This window comes from Malus domestica, chromosome 11 (assembly GCF_042453785.1).
Source record: "Malus domestica chromosome 11, GDT2T_hap1".
NCBI classification, from domain to species: domain Eukaryota; kingdom Viridiplantae; phylum Streptophyta; class Magnoliopsida; order Rosales; family Rosaceae; genus Malus; species Malus domestica.
In genome coordinates, this window is record NC_091671.1 from 11,271,502 (window position 1) to 11,288,231 (window position 16,730).

The window sequence follows — 16,730 nt, forward strand, 5'->3', positions numbered from 1 at the left end:
TGATAGGATCTCCAAGTCTTGATTGATGCTTTGATTTGGTCTTAATTTTGGACTTGATTAATTGACGAAAGAACCAAAATTGATTTAATTTGGGCTTGATTCGTGATTTGACTTCATCAAATAATCTTTGATTTAGATCAAATAAATCAATCACAGTTCATCCTTAATTGATTTGGCCAATCTTCCCAGATTCGACATTTCATTTGTGTTAAATTTAAATTAATTAATTTACTTGATTTAAATTAATATTAATTAAAGAATTAATAAAGATAATTCCTATATTACTTTCCGCCAAATATCGACGTGTGTCACTCTTGATGACTCGTCTGGTTTTAATGAGTCACGTGTCATGTGTACGATTTGTGACACACACGGCACATGCCACGTAAGCCCTGCTATGTCGAAATTTTAATATATTGGTGAGTATTTATCACGGAAATTTACATGTCTATAACAACTTGTGTCACATCCCGGCCCAGGCCCCCACCACATCCCAGGCTCGACTCTACCGTAGCATAATATTGTCCGCTTTGGGCCCCGACCACAGACTCATGGTTTTGTTTTTGGGAACTCACACAAGAACTTCCCAGTGGGTCACCCATCATGGAATTGCTCTCGCACGAACTCGCTTAACTTCAGAGTTCCGATGGAACACGAAGCCAGTGAGCTTCTGAAATGCTAGGTAAAGATGGGAATATACATATAAGGCTTAAAGGATCCACTCCCTAGGCGATGTGGGATGTTACAATCCACCATCCTTAGGGGCCCGATGTCCTCATCAACACACTCACACCAAACGGCAGAGTGGCTCTGATACCAAATTGTCACATTCCAGCCCGGGCCCCCACCACATCCTGGGCTAGACTCCACCGTAGCACGATATTGTCCGCTTTGGGCCTCGACCACGCCCTCACGGTTTTGTTTCTAGGAACTCACACGAGAACTTCTCAATGGGTCACCCATCATGGGATTGCTCTCGCGAGAACTCGCTTAACTTTGGAGTTCCGATGGAACCCGAAGCCAGTGAGCTCCCAAAAGGCCTCATGCTAGGTAGAGATGGGAATATACATATAAGGCTTGGAGGATCCACTCCCTTGGGCGATGTGGGATGTTACAACTTGGGTCATTATATATTCAGCAACATGTCTTTTTTGTTGTTCTTGAAGAATAAAAAAGGAGGGGAGATCAAACGCACGACACCAAGTACATAGATAAATACTCATAATCACTTGAATTACAAGTTCTTTACTGCAATAACATATTTAATCAACTGATGGAATTAGAATTTTGGAATTACTTTTTAAGTTGGGAACTTTGTTCTTTTGAACATAAATTAATTCAAAATTATACATTTATCTGCACTCATTAGTGGTAAATGTAATTACGTGGAGATGGGAAATTGGTATCTAAGTTGTTCATGGAGAGGAATGATTTTGTAGCATCTGCACCAAGATTATTGTCATGTCTCTAATGCAATTTGACTCTCTAGAAAAATCCTTGAGAATAGACAGCATTTCAGCATCAGATCTGTTCCTACTTTCTAAATAGCCTCCATTGGGCAATGTGGTCCTATATATTATGGCTTTCCAATACAGATTCAAATGAAATGAAACTTGATGCATCAAACTAACAATATTGTGATATGTATATATGTGTTAGGTTGCTGCAAATAACTGATCAAATCTTCTTACTAATAAAGGCAATCGTTGAGTAATATGCAATTTGACCCCACTATTCTTGAGTTTTTCTTGATGCTAGGGCCTTCTCAGTTAGGCTTTCTTGTTTTACTTTCTCGGTTTTCTTTTTTGTGCTGCAATGTTGCATGACAATCAAGATAAAGTTAAGAAATTGTTTAGTCGTTTGATTAACGTTGTTAAATTTAAGTGCTTAAGTGAATAACATGGTGTAACTGTTAGATGGGTAAACAATTTCAGATTTGACTGATTTTTAAGAGTGATAAAAAATAAAATTGTTCGAATCATCACACAACATTATAGAATGAGAAGAGAATCGAAAAAGTAGAAAGAAAATGTTGCTATGATGCTATCCTACCTCTAAATCATAACATGTTAAAAAAAAAGGATAATGCTAGGGAGACAAACTATTTAGATCAAATTTTATAAACTATATGATGTGGTTGTTAATGATTGAATTATTACTTAAGTGTTGATTAACCTGTTTATTTCCTATTAAGATATTGATAACACATCACATGATTTACACATTTAATCTAAAAAGTTGATCGACCTACCATTACTCTAAAAAAATCCTTCAAACACATTTTGCATCCTCTATCACTATAATCAAGGGAACTTTAACGAAAAGTTTCTGATACTGTTTATTTTAATGAAAAATCACATTTTTACATTAAAAAGTCAATTTTGGTACTATTAATTTGACCCTTTATTTTGTTCCTATCGTTAAAACTCAAAGTTTTAAAGTCTTTTTCATTAGTTTTCCTTATAATCAATGATTAGTATGGATCAATCACATATTTACATTTTACTGTCCCAAACTGTGACACACAGCCAATAATTCACTAGGTGTTGTTCATATTAGTTATTACTGTCTCCCCATATGTTTGTTAAAAAGTCACATCTTCTACACTTGACCATGATGCAGAAGAATTTCATCCACAGAAAGGGGACCCCCATGGTTGTGGGTCGTTGCCGCGTGTCAATGTGTTATTCCCTCATTGATAGTAATTAGTAAAAATGGTAATCATGGCTTTGATCCCCCAAATTAAACGCGTTTTTGGACGCATAATTCAACTCATGTGCACCCCACGTGAGCTGATGATGAACCCTAACAAAAATTCTCAGCTAAGCAACAGAAGCAAACCAACCAAAGATTGTCACCTGTCGGCAACCAATTCGATGTTCTATTGGATGTCTTTTTTCCCTCTAGAGACAACATATCTATGTCTCACCCAACATGCCATTATTTTCTATGCTGGAGCGGGAACAAAGTCTGTTTTTTTGACCCAAATTAGTACCTTAATGTAGGGGAATCAAATTAATTAACAAAACCCCAGAGCTACTTAAAATAATGAGTTCCCTAAGTCAATGCTAATCCTTCAAATTGTATTTTTCACTATGATGACAATAATTCTTCTGTACTAGCAATTTGTACGTGGTAAACTTTGTCGCACCCAACAACCAGTGGAAAAAAAAGAAGAAGAGAAGATAATAATGGATTTAGTGGTAGATAAGTTGCAATTATGTAGTTGACTAGTGGAAAAAGGTAAGGATGGTATACACTCGAGTCATCTTTGTTGAGAATTTTCCGTGTTTAGAACATTAGTCTTTGTCTTCATTGTCAGTTGTTTTTTAATTGAATATGCTAATTCTTACACGGTGTAATAGAGAAATGGAAACGAAAATGTGGTTAATTAAAATTGTTATACCCAAAAAATCCTTGAGCATCATGAGAAAAGAGAAATGACCGTGCGAATTATGAGGTGTGTTCATCTATCGTGGCTCATTTTTATGTGCACGATGAAACCCTAGCTATGACACACATAACCTGTAGTTCTATTTATAACTCATCATCTCAATATTTTAATTATTTGCTCAAGAAATTATAGATTTCATGTGGCACCATCTATTAAATCTTGATCGTAAAAAGAAGAATCTTTATCACTATAGATTATGATGGGTTTAATCAGATCAATCTACATCATTTCCCATTGGCGCCCATATGGTGGTATTAGGTGTGTACGTATTCGATTTTAAGAGGTCAGATTGCACCAATATTTGAAGTTGGAGACTGATAGAGAAGAATGATCGAACGCATTAATATTCAAATCCACATTTAGTTGCTAATATTTAGTGATTAAAGAAAGGAAAGATTGACAAACTCAAACTAAAAAGATACAGAAAGAGTCAAAATTTGTACAAGTCTTATCCACATCGTTTGAAAAATGCATTGCCAAAACAACTGCTACTGAAGAGAATGTTGCAATGTGAAATGTGCATATATATACATATAATTAATGAATAAAGACCCCAAAAGGAGAGAGCATCAACAATGCACCAATATTTGTCTTTATCTCTCTCGTTATAAAGACAAAATATGCTTCATTGTCACGAGTGCAAATGCATTCATGTTTCTATATGTACACGTGTGTGTGTACAAGTCAATTGACTTGGAGTACAAGTAATCCCGAGCCCACATGTATTTACAAAATCTAGCCTATGAGAATCCTAAAAGGATTTTCCTACACTAACACTATCTCTCTTCCTCTTCTCCCATGCAAAGAGAGAAAAGTGATATAGACACGAGTAAAAGATAAAGATAAAGAAGTGGCTACGTTGCGTCCGTAACCCGAAAGTTGTACATCTAAAACTCTCCTTTCTATTCTCATTCTCTAGCTTTTTGAGTCTTGTGGTTACACCTTTTCTGCGGTGTGCATGCGCATAGGTAGCCACTCTCTGAGTTTTGCAGTCATTTGAGGCTTTTGAGCCTTCTTTTCTCACCTCAGTAGTTAAAGGTGACAAGTGTTCAGACCCAAAAAAAGGGTTAAGGTGATAAAGTGTCGAGATCCCCGACGTTATTGCAAATTATGTTGATTAGCAAACATCGTATGGCTGGTGGGCGTCGTTGGGATTTGGCCGTCATTCCATGAGACATAAAAAAATTGGGCTTAGTTTCACCATAAAATTACTTAAAAATATAGAGAGTAATTTAGTTTACTTATAAGCTCATGAAATATCATTTCTTCAATTAATGTGAAATTCTTCTCAACATGTCATCTTACGTATGGCGAATTTTTAAACCTAACACGTGTGCAACACAACTGACACTACTAGAAATTTGGCTAAAAGACACCATTTTCATTGGTATCTATTGTCAATTGTGGATACTTTCATTGGTGGCAAACCTAAATGGCCACCAAGCAGCCACTAAATTAGAGATGGTGTCCTATGTAGAGGACTCTATTGTTACAAACACCACCAATTAGATAACGGTGGCACAATGAATAGTTATACCTTTGAAATATTATATAATTTTTATACATCGGTGGCCATGTTGCAATATGTTTTTTTTAAGGTCCATTAATATGGGCACCCAAATATATATATAGTTAATAGACTACATAGAATTGCAGTTTTGCTGTAGTCTTCCATAACTAATCACATATTCAAAAAAATTAGGTCTAAAACTAATGAGCTATACTAAAAAATATGAAACTATCCGTCAAAAGTATGAAACAGGCACAAAATTTGAAGGAAATTGCCACTTAAAAGACTTCACATTCTCTTGAACACCTCCAAACATGTTTTTTAAGAGTGACATGCTCCTCGTAATGCTTGAGCTCAGTAATTGCAATCTCTACTTGCAAACACATAAGCACATGGATCAAATGACTAAAATACACACAAAAGTATGCCTTTACAATTTTATTGTTTCCTACAACATGCATAAAAAGCATATACTTGCAAGTATGAATCTTTAACATTCCACACGAAAAACTGATGTGGCAAGTAGATCTTTTCAACAGATAAATTCATGAGTCTCAACATTTCACAAGTGATATACTTGTGAGTAGATAAATTTTCAATCAGTGGATATGGTTATCAATTATGACATCACAAAAACATTCTAAGGGTAAGACTCACTGTTTTGAACTAGTGGCTTGATGTTATCAATTTACATCAAAGTGAACCATTTATCTAATTTTTGGGTCTTAGTATATTACAAATTCAACATCAACACAAGCACCAACAAATTTCAATTTGTTTTCATTTGTTTTTATTCCTTTTTGTTCAATCCAATCAACTTCCTTGAGAAATAAAACAAAAGGTAAAGAGAGAAAGAGAGAGTTCCCAACCTGGCTCAACTTCGCCTTTGGAAACTAGGCACTGGAAATAGAGATGGACTTGGTGAATATTGATAGACTTGGTGGCTCTAAAAACTAAGTAATAAGATAAATTTGTTAAGTAATTTTATCATGCTCAGGTTTTTTTTGCTTCACAAGCTATTGTATAATCGCCCAAAATTAAAAGCAATTGAGAGCGAGATTGAGATAGAAAGACACAAATGTTACACTTTTATCGTATGAAATACAACTTGATATGTATACTCTTAACTGGAAGATTGAAAACCATGCTATAACCAAAACTGAAGAGAACAGTAATGTCATAGAATGGGGAGAAAAAGAAGGAAAAGAACATACTTTCCAACTTCACCAAGTATACTCTTAAGGTTCTCCACTTAGTGATCCTCATGTAGGTTCTCTAGCAAAACAGTGCACTATAATGCACAAATTAGATGCTTGAAGTTTTTCGAAAAATAATACTTAAAAAAATTAAGAACAAAAACTTACAAAATTAAAATCAAGATTGAAAGGGTACCTTTGGATCCCTGTTTTCAATTAATGGAAGGGAATGAATCCGTTACACCTTCCCATTCGAACTCACAACCTACAAGAAAGAGATTTATGCTTATCTTTAGCATATTTGCCATTCAACTTGCACTTAATTCTATAAAAGAGAACAAACTTAGAACATGACAAGGAGGGAAGACTCCCTTAAGACAAATTGTTTCAGACGAGCTTTTTCATTTTTCTAAAAGAAGCAACAACTTAAATTGGAACTGCAAAAAGAAATGCCAATAGTTAGTGAAAACTATTATTATGACAGTGTGAAGAAAATGATATTTCTAAGTGCTGCAAAAGAAGCAATATTGTTATAGATAAAAAAAAAAAAAAAGAATAACTAGAACTTACTGATCTAAAAGATTCAAGATTGGGAGCTTTAACATTAACTGTAATATCAGTTACCTTGTGGTTAAGGAGAAAATCACCTTGTTCACCTTAGTTTTTTTTAGAAGAACCTTGCCTTAGTTTCACCCACAACATTCCAAGGCTTCCGTTCTTCTCGGCCTAGGTTGAAAACAACTTAGGTTAACCTTCTTCATCCCCAATCTTTGACATGCATAGAGAAAATGGAATTCAAATTTGAAATCTAGAATCGATCCAAAAACTAAAAGTTTTTATTTTGAGAAATCACTTACAGTAGGGAACAGCCACGAGGAGATGATCATTTTTACATCTTGGATTGAGGTCCAATTCCGGCAGGCTATGCTGAAAATTGGCCGGAAAACCCACGGTCACCGTTTCTTAGATTTGAAATTCAGAAAATTCGGTTACGAATTTGTAAAAACTAACTTGAGGGTTGGAAAGAGGAAGGGAAGAGGATTCTGGAGGTATAATTTGATGGTCATTGGTGACCGGAGGACGGAGGCGCTGCTGTATGAAAAAGAAGAGGGAGAAAGAGGATACGAGAGGGAAGAAAGAGAGAATGAAGAGGGAAGCGAGCGGAGAGAATGAAGAGGAGGAGTTGGACTTTTGTGAAGGGGAGAGAAGTGAATTGTTTTTTTATTTGTTTTATTGGTGCCCAATAAATTCTATTGGTGACCCATTTAATCACAAATGCACAAGAAATTATTTTATTAAGAAATAAAGCTATTTAACAGCCACCAATCATTGGTGTCTCAATGTTGAAGGCCGCCTATATCAGTGGAATCCCATTGTAAAGACACCAAAAAATAGTAAGAGTGAGTGCTTTATATCTATGGCCACCAATTGCAAATGGTGTGCAAAAAATGGTGTCCTATAAGCATAATTCTAGTAGTGGGAGTGATGTAGAGCATATGTAGCCGTTGAGCTTCACACGCGGGACAACTTGGTTAGTTATACTTCTCAACTAAGCTTTCATTTCATGGGATGGTGTTACGACTAATTAAGTTGTGCTATCAACTGTTTTTGAAACATCGTCATTTTCAGGTCCACTATAATAGAGGAAAACTTTAAAGATTGCAGGGTATCTTGAATAGAATCATAGGTTTGTCAAACAAAGATTTTAAACCAATTTTTTGGTTACAATGCAGAAGTCAAAGAATTCAAACTAAACATTTTGCTTGAGACTAAAGGGATAAGATTGATAGACAGGAGTTGATTTCACACTCATTTTAGTTTTTCATAATAGTTTATTTATGACAATCAAATTTTTTTGAGAGAAATATGATATTTGATATTCATTGCAAACAAAGCAATACAAGGACAAATTGACAACAAACTGAGGATAGTGTGCATATTGGGTCTCGATAAAACCTTGTCGGAGAACTTGGTCCAAGGAAAAAGAGTGTCCCACACGACGAAAGTAACTATCCCCAAATCTCAATACAGAAACAAATTACAAGAAATCCCTAAGCAAATTAGGGGAATCTTCCACCCACCAAACATGTAGCGTATAACCATTGATGTGTTGTGAGCGTCAACCGTGCGGCAAAGCATGCGACCATGGCTTCCATAGTCGTTTCCACACGCTGCAAAACCAACCTGAACCACCAGCTGAAAATGTCACCAACAAATTGGAGGTAACTCGACGCCAAACACCGCATACAATCTTCAGACAGGTGCTTTCCTAGAGAACCTAAGGAGACCTAGGAACCCTAGAGAGCAATTTTCCTAGGAATACCAAGACTAAACAATGAAAAATAAATTAAACTGAAATTGCAAAAACTCGCCTAAAGCGAAACAAAGGGAAAAAAACCAAGAAGGGAACCACAATTCGGCATACCCGGCCAGTGGGATGTCGGCATCCACACACCAAAACCAAGCCGTACTAGCCAAATGGGGCCACAACCAGAACTGGAAACCACAAACTGTGGGCCTCCAACCAGGTCGACTCAGACTGTGCGCGGATGAACCCCCGAAAACTTGCTGGCAAAATCGAAGCGGATCTCCTGGCACCAAGAGGGAAAGGTAGAGATGGCACCTACTGCCAACAACCCAAAAACCAAACACTAACACCGATTCAGACCCAAAACAAAGAGACATAAGAGGGCAAGGTATGGATCTGAAGGTTGGGCGAAAGGGAGAACACGGGAAGGGAGAAAGGTGGAGGGCAAAAACATGATGGCTAGGAGAGAAAGGCTAGGAGAAGAAAGAGATGAGGGGCAGGTTGCCTACCGACCCCCAGCCTTAGCTAGAGGCCGGCGGCGGAGGCTAAAAAATCCACGAATAAATCATTGCTTCTAATTAAACTTCTTATTTATGACAATCAAAATGAATAAATAAAAAAGAAACAATGAACTGTTGTGGCCTATTTTATCTGACAAGGTTAGGGTGGCCGGCGGCAAGGGGAAGAGAGAGTGAGAGAGATGTGTTTGTAGAATTGTAGGGGAATATATGTTGTTATCCCTCCTACATTGTGCCTTTATTTATAGTAGTAAAAGGAGAGAAGATATTCCTTCATCCCCAAGGAATACAAGATACATTAGGAAAGGATAACTAGAATAAAATCTAATCTAGGATTTACATAATTACACTTAAAGTATGAATGTTTACAACATGAACATGATTAAACAGAAATGTGTGAGAAACTAAAAAGGGTGTGTGTTTATCATTTTATTTTATATTTTACAAAATCGATACAAATCAAGAATTCACACTAGATTATGGACATTCATCTTGCATAACAAGGTACGGCTTGCTACTTAGTACTACGGTCTAGTGGTATTCTTCTTCACTTGTAAGTGAAAGGTCTTAGGCGAATTTGAACCACATTATTGCTAGCCCATTGTGAGGCTTAGCCAACTACTCCACCCCCTTAGTTTAGATATCGTTTGTTCAAAAAAAAAAAAAAATACACACACAAGGTACAACTTACATAACACACCATATATACAATCACATTTAAAGATATCAATAAACCCTCATTGAAGTATTTTTATTTTTTCTTTAATTTTTCTATAGAAAAAAAAAATTAAAATCCCTCAAAATCCTATCAGAATACACCCTTTATTTTATGTTCTAGACTAATGAGGAAAATCAATTGATAAAATGTATAACAATCTCTGTTAATGGTATGAGAAACTTCAAAATAGTGAACTAGTCCAAGCAATAACTTATTTGTATATATCAGTATATCATATCCATCTGTTAGGTAACTGAAATTAGAAAACTAACACAAATGGACATAAAATTGAAGTTGACCCTTTGGAATTTTCCATGAACAGTTTTTTTCCCACGTTGAATGAAGTGGTGTCACTTGTACCTAGGGTCAGGGGAGGACAAAACTTCCATTAAACCAGACCAATCAACCAATTTGGCCCGAATAGTTCGAGTTGAATGATCAATTTCGAACATGACGAGATGGGAAATCAATTTATTTTGATGAAAGGCACGAGCATCTCCGGTGTAAATATAGAGCTACAACCACTTTAGCACTATTTGTTACTATTTATGCTCGAACGTAATAAAAAAATAAAGCGTAAATACAACAACCGGCTGAAACTGCTAAAATATATATAGCCTTTTCAAAATTCATAAACTAGCTTTAGCTCTTTCTCAAAAAAAAAAAAAAAAAATATATATATATATATATGCTTTAGCTTTCCAAGTTTAACTTCTCCCTTCGTTGTCTTAATGAAATTGAAAGGTGCACTGCAAAGCCACTTATCATCTCTATTCTCAAAAGCCCGTTTCTTTTTCCTACTTAAACAAAAGAGAGTTGGGTTATCAGATCCAAGACCCAAAAGAACACCCAAAAGCAGACCCAAGTTTTATGCTCAGTGGGCTTTTCCAATATTGTTTGTATTGAGAGTCAATCGTGAAGAAAGTTTCGACCCAAAAAATGAAAAATAATAAAATCATGAAGTAAAAACATTTCTTAAATCAAATAGGAGTAAATGAGCATATTGATGACCATTTTTTTTCTAAAAGATGATCAGTTGGTAGCTTCGTCACAGTAAAGGGCATTTCAGCCTCCTCTGGTTACCTTCGTGTGATCCACCAACGTCAGAGGACTAGTTGGTGGTTATGCCACGGCAGTCCACAACTTCGAGGGACAATAAGACTCACAGAGAAATTTTAGCCTCTCATGGCCATCATCATGTAATTCACCAACGTCAGAAATCGAATCCAAATATGCTACGTGAAGTACGAGTTGGAATATAGATTAAATGCGAAGCTTATATGCATATGTGAAAAATGAGTAAATGACCTTAGAGTTGCAACATCGAATCTCGATGCAAATGCATACTCAACTAATTATGCGATCAACATATAATTTTCAGAGATATCATCCACATTACTCTTTCTTCCCCATCATATGATAAGCCCATCATTATACTATATCCAAAATTAATTAATATATTATTTTATATGAAATAAATAAAAATATTTTTTAAATGGAATTAAACTCTAGCGAATTGGATTAGGCTTACTTAATAAAAGAATAAAAAATATAGAACAACCGGTGGCAAGCCATAGTTATCCATACAACACCATATATAAGATATAACGTAGCATCTGTGACGGATTCAGAATTCGAATACCGGGTAATCCAATGTAAAAGTTCCAAAAGTTCCAAGATCGACCATCTTTCTAAACATCATCAATTTCTATTCAATTTGGTTCACATCTCTATTTTCTTTTAAATTTAATTCATATGAATAAATCAAGAATAAGCTCACATTTGCAAAAACCAACAAATGCCCCCAACATCATAACGCAATAATGAATTTCAAAAGATAAAGTTGGTTCTAAAATTGGTTCACATCACAAGTATACACATAAATTTAAATGTTTTAACATCTAATTATAAATTAGGACTAGGAGTCGAGATTTTAGAAGAAAATTGAATTAGGCGGTGGCACGGCAAGTGGTAGTGGAAAGAGGTGGTGGTGTGGTGACTGGCGGGATGGGGGATTGGAAGGGTTGCATATTGTGTCTGGAATATTGGGTTTGTAAAATTAATTTGGGAGTTTTTTTCTTTTTTTTTTTTTTCAACAAGCAATATTATCTACATGAAAGAAGAGATGGTGGACTTAGTCTCATAATGAGCTAGCAATAATTTGGTTCAAAATCGCCTTTGACGAGAATCGAATATAAAATCTCTCACTTACAAGTAAAGAGACATACAACTAAACCGTAGTACTAAGTGTCAAATGAATTTGGGAGTTAAAAATTGGGAGGGAAAGTCGGAAAGAGTTCCCGGGTTTGTAGCCAGTATGAAAGAGAGTTTTTTTTTTTTTTTTTAACTCTTTTTAAAATGATATGGCTCAAAACGTTAAAAATAAATATAATTAAAACCTCCTCATCTTCCTTGTTTATAACCTCCTACCTGCACATCCATGGTAAAGGACCTCTCTACCAACATCGCTCAGCTTGTTGGAAGGTCCCCAATAGTCGGTAAGAGGTGTTTCTCCCGGAATTTGGAGGGTCCTGGGACCACCCGGGTCTCTATGTTGATTCGTTCCTGCGTAGCACTAAAGAATTTGAAATTAAACTCTAAACACTATCACCACCAAAACATGCCTAAACCCTTCACCATGAGATATAAAAAAATTTACAACTCAAAAACCCTAAACCCCTTGGCAACCTTTCTCCCCCATGAAATTCCTTTTTGGCTTGCTTTCCGGAAACAACATTTTAGGCCTCTTTTTAAAATGATTTTATTATGTTGCAGGGTATGTAAGCAATTCATATTAAATACTTGGTACTAGGTCTCTCTAGTTTTACCATTTTCTTTTTTATCATTCGAGAAAGAAAATTCGAATTTAACACATTTCTACGTCAGAAACATAATTCAAAGACAATAAATATTCCCAAAGAGAAACATTTCCATTCTAGAATAGAAGTACAACCAAGATTGTGGCTTGTAAGGATGGAATATAAATAGAATGGTGCTACCAAAACATATGATACTTTCAATAATTTTAAACAAATATCTAACTGTTACAAAGTATAAAACATATTTCAAATCAGAGCTTTTTTAAGTACTTTGGAGTACTGAATACAAATCGGAGTTTTTTTAAATACTTCGAAATATAAGATATGTTGAAAATTGTGACCGTTAGATCTCTGTTTAACGATTAAAGTCGATAATTTGGAGCACCCGAAATTTTGCACCCAAAAACCCCTAAACACCAACCTATATGTACGACGCGAAGACACCCCCCTTTACTCTTCCCTCTGTCAGTCTACATGGCCACCAGAGTCTCACCCGAAGACGACGACAGAATCATCTCGGTCTTTGAGCAACGCCACGAGTTCATGGAAGCCAAAGCCTTAAAGTCCAACATGGATCTCGCCTTCCACCTCCAACTCTAAGAGGCCCTTGCCACCTCCTTCATCCTTTAACCCTCTTCTACCTCTGCCCAATCCTTGGAAAAGACGCAGTTCCGATCATCCCTGACACTCCAACCATCGTCTCCATCCAGTCCGATGAACTCACGAAGCTAGAGCTGATAGCTACCAACCTGAATCCAGTAGCTCAACCTCGACAAGTCGCAATAATGAAGGATAAGTGAAATGAGGAAGAAGAGCATAGAAAGTGTGCTTGATATTTTTTTAATTTTTTTTTTTCAAATAACCGTTACAAAATCAAAGGAGCCATTTCTCCATTTAAAGAGTCTGGGCCACAAGGTGCCAGCTTAACATTCCACTAAAAACTTAAATAAAATGACAAAACAAGCAAATAAAGGCTAACAACCAAATTACCAAGTGATTAAGCATTCACTAATTCGGAGACCCTAACATCACTCCCCCTTATGACAACCTTGTACTCAAGGTTCAAGCTTGAAATCTAGAAACTTAATCTTGAACTCAGCATAGTCTTCCCAGGTGCCGTTCTCAGCAACATTATCCAACCACTGTATCAGCAATTGGACCTCAGCTGCTTGTCCCTTCTTATAAATCCTTCGAGCCAATACTGCATGAGGCACTGAGTGTGACAACCCACCTTCATTTACATCAGGTAACACAGTTGATGGTTGAACTAAGTTTCCCAAGTGTTTCTTGAGGCAACTGACATGGAAGACTTGGTGAATTTTTGTTCCTCCAGGCAGTTTCAATTTATAAGCTACTATTCTAATTATTTCCACAATCTCATAAGGGCCATAAAACCTGGGTTGCAATTTATGGAATGAGTGAACATTCAGGGCTTGCAATTGGTAAGGGACAAGCCTGAGGTACATAAAATCCCCAACAGAGAACTCCATTTCATACATGTGCTTATTTGCCTGCATCCTCATCTTGTGTTGAGCTACTTCCAGGTTGCTCTTAAGACCAGACAAGATTTTATCCCTATCCTTCAAACATTGCTCCACTGAATCCAATCTGGTTATACCAATCTCATGAGATACCACCATAGGAGGAGGGTATCCATACAACAGTTCAAATGGAGTAAACTTGGAGGACAAATGATATGAAATGTTATAATTCCATTCTGCCCATGAGAGCCATTCCACCCATTTCTTAGGTTGGGTACCAGTAAAGCACCTGAGATAAGTTTCTAAGCATCGATGCACCTCAGTTTGTCCATCACTCTGAGGGTGATAACCTGAACTCATGCAGGTTAGTCCCTTGCAGCTTAAAGAACTCTTTCCAGAAATTGCTTAAGAATATGGGATCCCTATCACTCACAATGGTAGAAGTCATACTATGGAGTTTAAAAATGTGGTCCACAAAAACCTGAACAATTGAGGTAGCAGCAAGGAAGAAAATATCGGTAATATCGGAAATATTGGTAGTCCGAAAACACGGAAATATCGATGGAAATATCGGTAAAATATCGATATCGATAAAAATTACATGGAAACCACGGAAATTGTAAGAAAAACTTGGAAATTTTAATTGAAACTTTGCAAGATGTTTATTTAGTCAATTATCTATTAGTTTATCACAAAAAATTGGAAGGAAATGCATTGCATGATGGATTTAACATTATCAAGTTGATTATATAGCGAGCTGACAAATATTGTGAGTATAGAAAATATGTAGTAATTAATGAAAGAAGTTTAAACACACCATAATCATTTATATATAATGAATTATGTACCATTCAAACAACGAGGAGTGTGCCAATGCTCTTAATCAGGTTGGATAGACCTGAAGTCGTTGCTAGAGATGTGATTTAGGTATAAAGTTACTTAGCATTGTATCGCATTCATCCAAACAACTAACTTTCTCATGTTCGTACCTAATCACATGTTCAATTGATTTTGGTCACATGTTTAGGAAACATGATTCAATTAACTCATATTCGAGGACAAAAAATCATTAGTGTGAACATAGAAAAGAAGAAATTATTGGATAGTTGGACTATCAAAACTTGTTTACTAAGTAAATGGCAAGAGAAAGGTTATATAAAGTTTCTAACAAGCAATCCTAAGATTTTATTCTTCGTCATAATTATAAGCCATTTTGTGAAACCCCACCCCAAAAGATTTTGTAAATTCGCATTTTTCCCCCAACAGGTTTATTAAATTTTGCATTTTAGTCCCCTATCTTCATCCAATCAAAATCTCCTTTTTAGATTTTCTAAACCTGTCCTCCTATCATTGCTTGCCACGTGGCAAGCACTCACCTATCTCTCTCTTCTCCCCGTACCAACTCTCATTTCTCTCTCTCAAGTCTCAGCTAACTCACATCTCTCTCTCGCCGATCGAACCCACACCCACACACCGAGGTACCAGAGCCACCCCGACGACGGCGCAGCAGCACCACCACACGCATAGAGACTCTCAAAAGTCTCATCTCTCTCCGTCCTTTCTCTCTGCAGTCTGCACCGAGAGTCCGAGAGTCCGAGATTCACACATGCTTCAGGAATACACCCACCTCGGCTTTCTCCCTCTCCTTCTCGTCTCTGCAACTCGGTGAATGCAGGAACCCTCCGACGAGTTTCTTGAATTTCTCCGGTTAGGTAAGCTTCGGGTTTACCTCTTTCTGTTGAATCTGTTATAGATTGAAGCTTAGATGTGAAATTGAAGTTCTATCTCGTGTTTTTGCAAGGTTTTTGGGATGAAATCGGCTCAGGAATAGGCACACCCATCTCCGGCCTTCTTCTCCGATGTGCACAGATCCGAAATTTTACGAAAATATCGATAATATCGATAATATCGCGATATTTTCGATAATATCGCGATATTATCACGAAAACCATTTGGATAGTGATAAAAATATCGGTCTCCTTAAAAACCGATAATATCGGCGAAATATCGCCGATATTATCGATTTTTTCTTCCATGGGTAGCAGTGAAGGGATGTGACAAGGCTACAAAGTGAGCATACTTAATGAACATGTCCACTACTACAAATATCACAGACTTTCCCTTGCATAATGGTAACCCAACAATAAAATCCATGTTTATGTCATTCTAAATTTGTTGGGGAATGGGCAAGGGTTGAAGCAGTCCAAGTGGTGATATTGTCTCGTACTTGTTCTGTTGACAGATTTGGCATTCTGCCACAAAAGCTTTAATATCCTTCTTGAGACCTTGCCAATAGAAACCCTTTTTGATTATCTGATATGTCTTCAGTACCCCATTGTGTCCTGCAGCAAGATTAGTATGAAGTTCATTCATAATTTTTGCTTTCCATGGTGATCGAGGGCTAAGCACCATTCTTGACTTGTACTTAAGAAGGCCATTATCAACCTTGTATTTGTGGTTACTGTCATTAGTAGTAGGACAAGAAGAATTTGCCTTGAGGGACTGTATTTTAGACTGAATCCAATCATCTTTCTCATTACTCATTGTCAAATCATCTAACACCCAAAGTAGGGTAAGAAATAGCTAGGCAGTTCATATTTGTACTTGGTTCTACTTCTACTCTATCATTTTGATCAGGTGGGTCTTGGAGCCTAGAAAGGGCATCAGTTACCAAATTCTCAAAACCCTTTCTATAATGGATCTCATAATCAGACCCAAGCAACTTT

General features: G+C 36.5%; 1 long non-coding RNA gene across 2 annotated transcripts; it reads right to left on the minus strand.

Moving 5' to 3' along the window:
- Positions 1–6,023: 6,023 nt before the first annotated feature.
- Positions 6,024–7,628, minus strand: LOC114819831 (uncharacterized). Of its 2 annotated transcripts, XR_003767136.2 has the most exons (4): positions 6,785–7,628; positions 6,516–6,597; positions 6,357–6,425; positions 6,024–6,255 (listed from the first exon to the last, which is right to left on the minus strand). It is a non-coding gene; the product is annotated as an uncharacterized lncRNA (long non-coding RNA). The 2 variants fall into 2 exon arrangements; XR_011573277.1 differs by having other exon boundaries at positions 6,357–6,597.
- Positions 7,629–16,730: the final 9,102 nt, after the last annotated feature.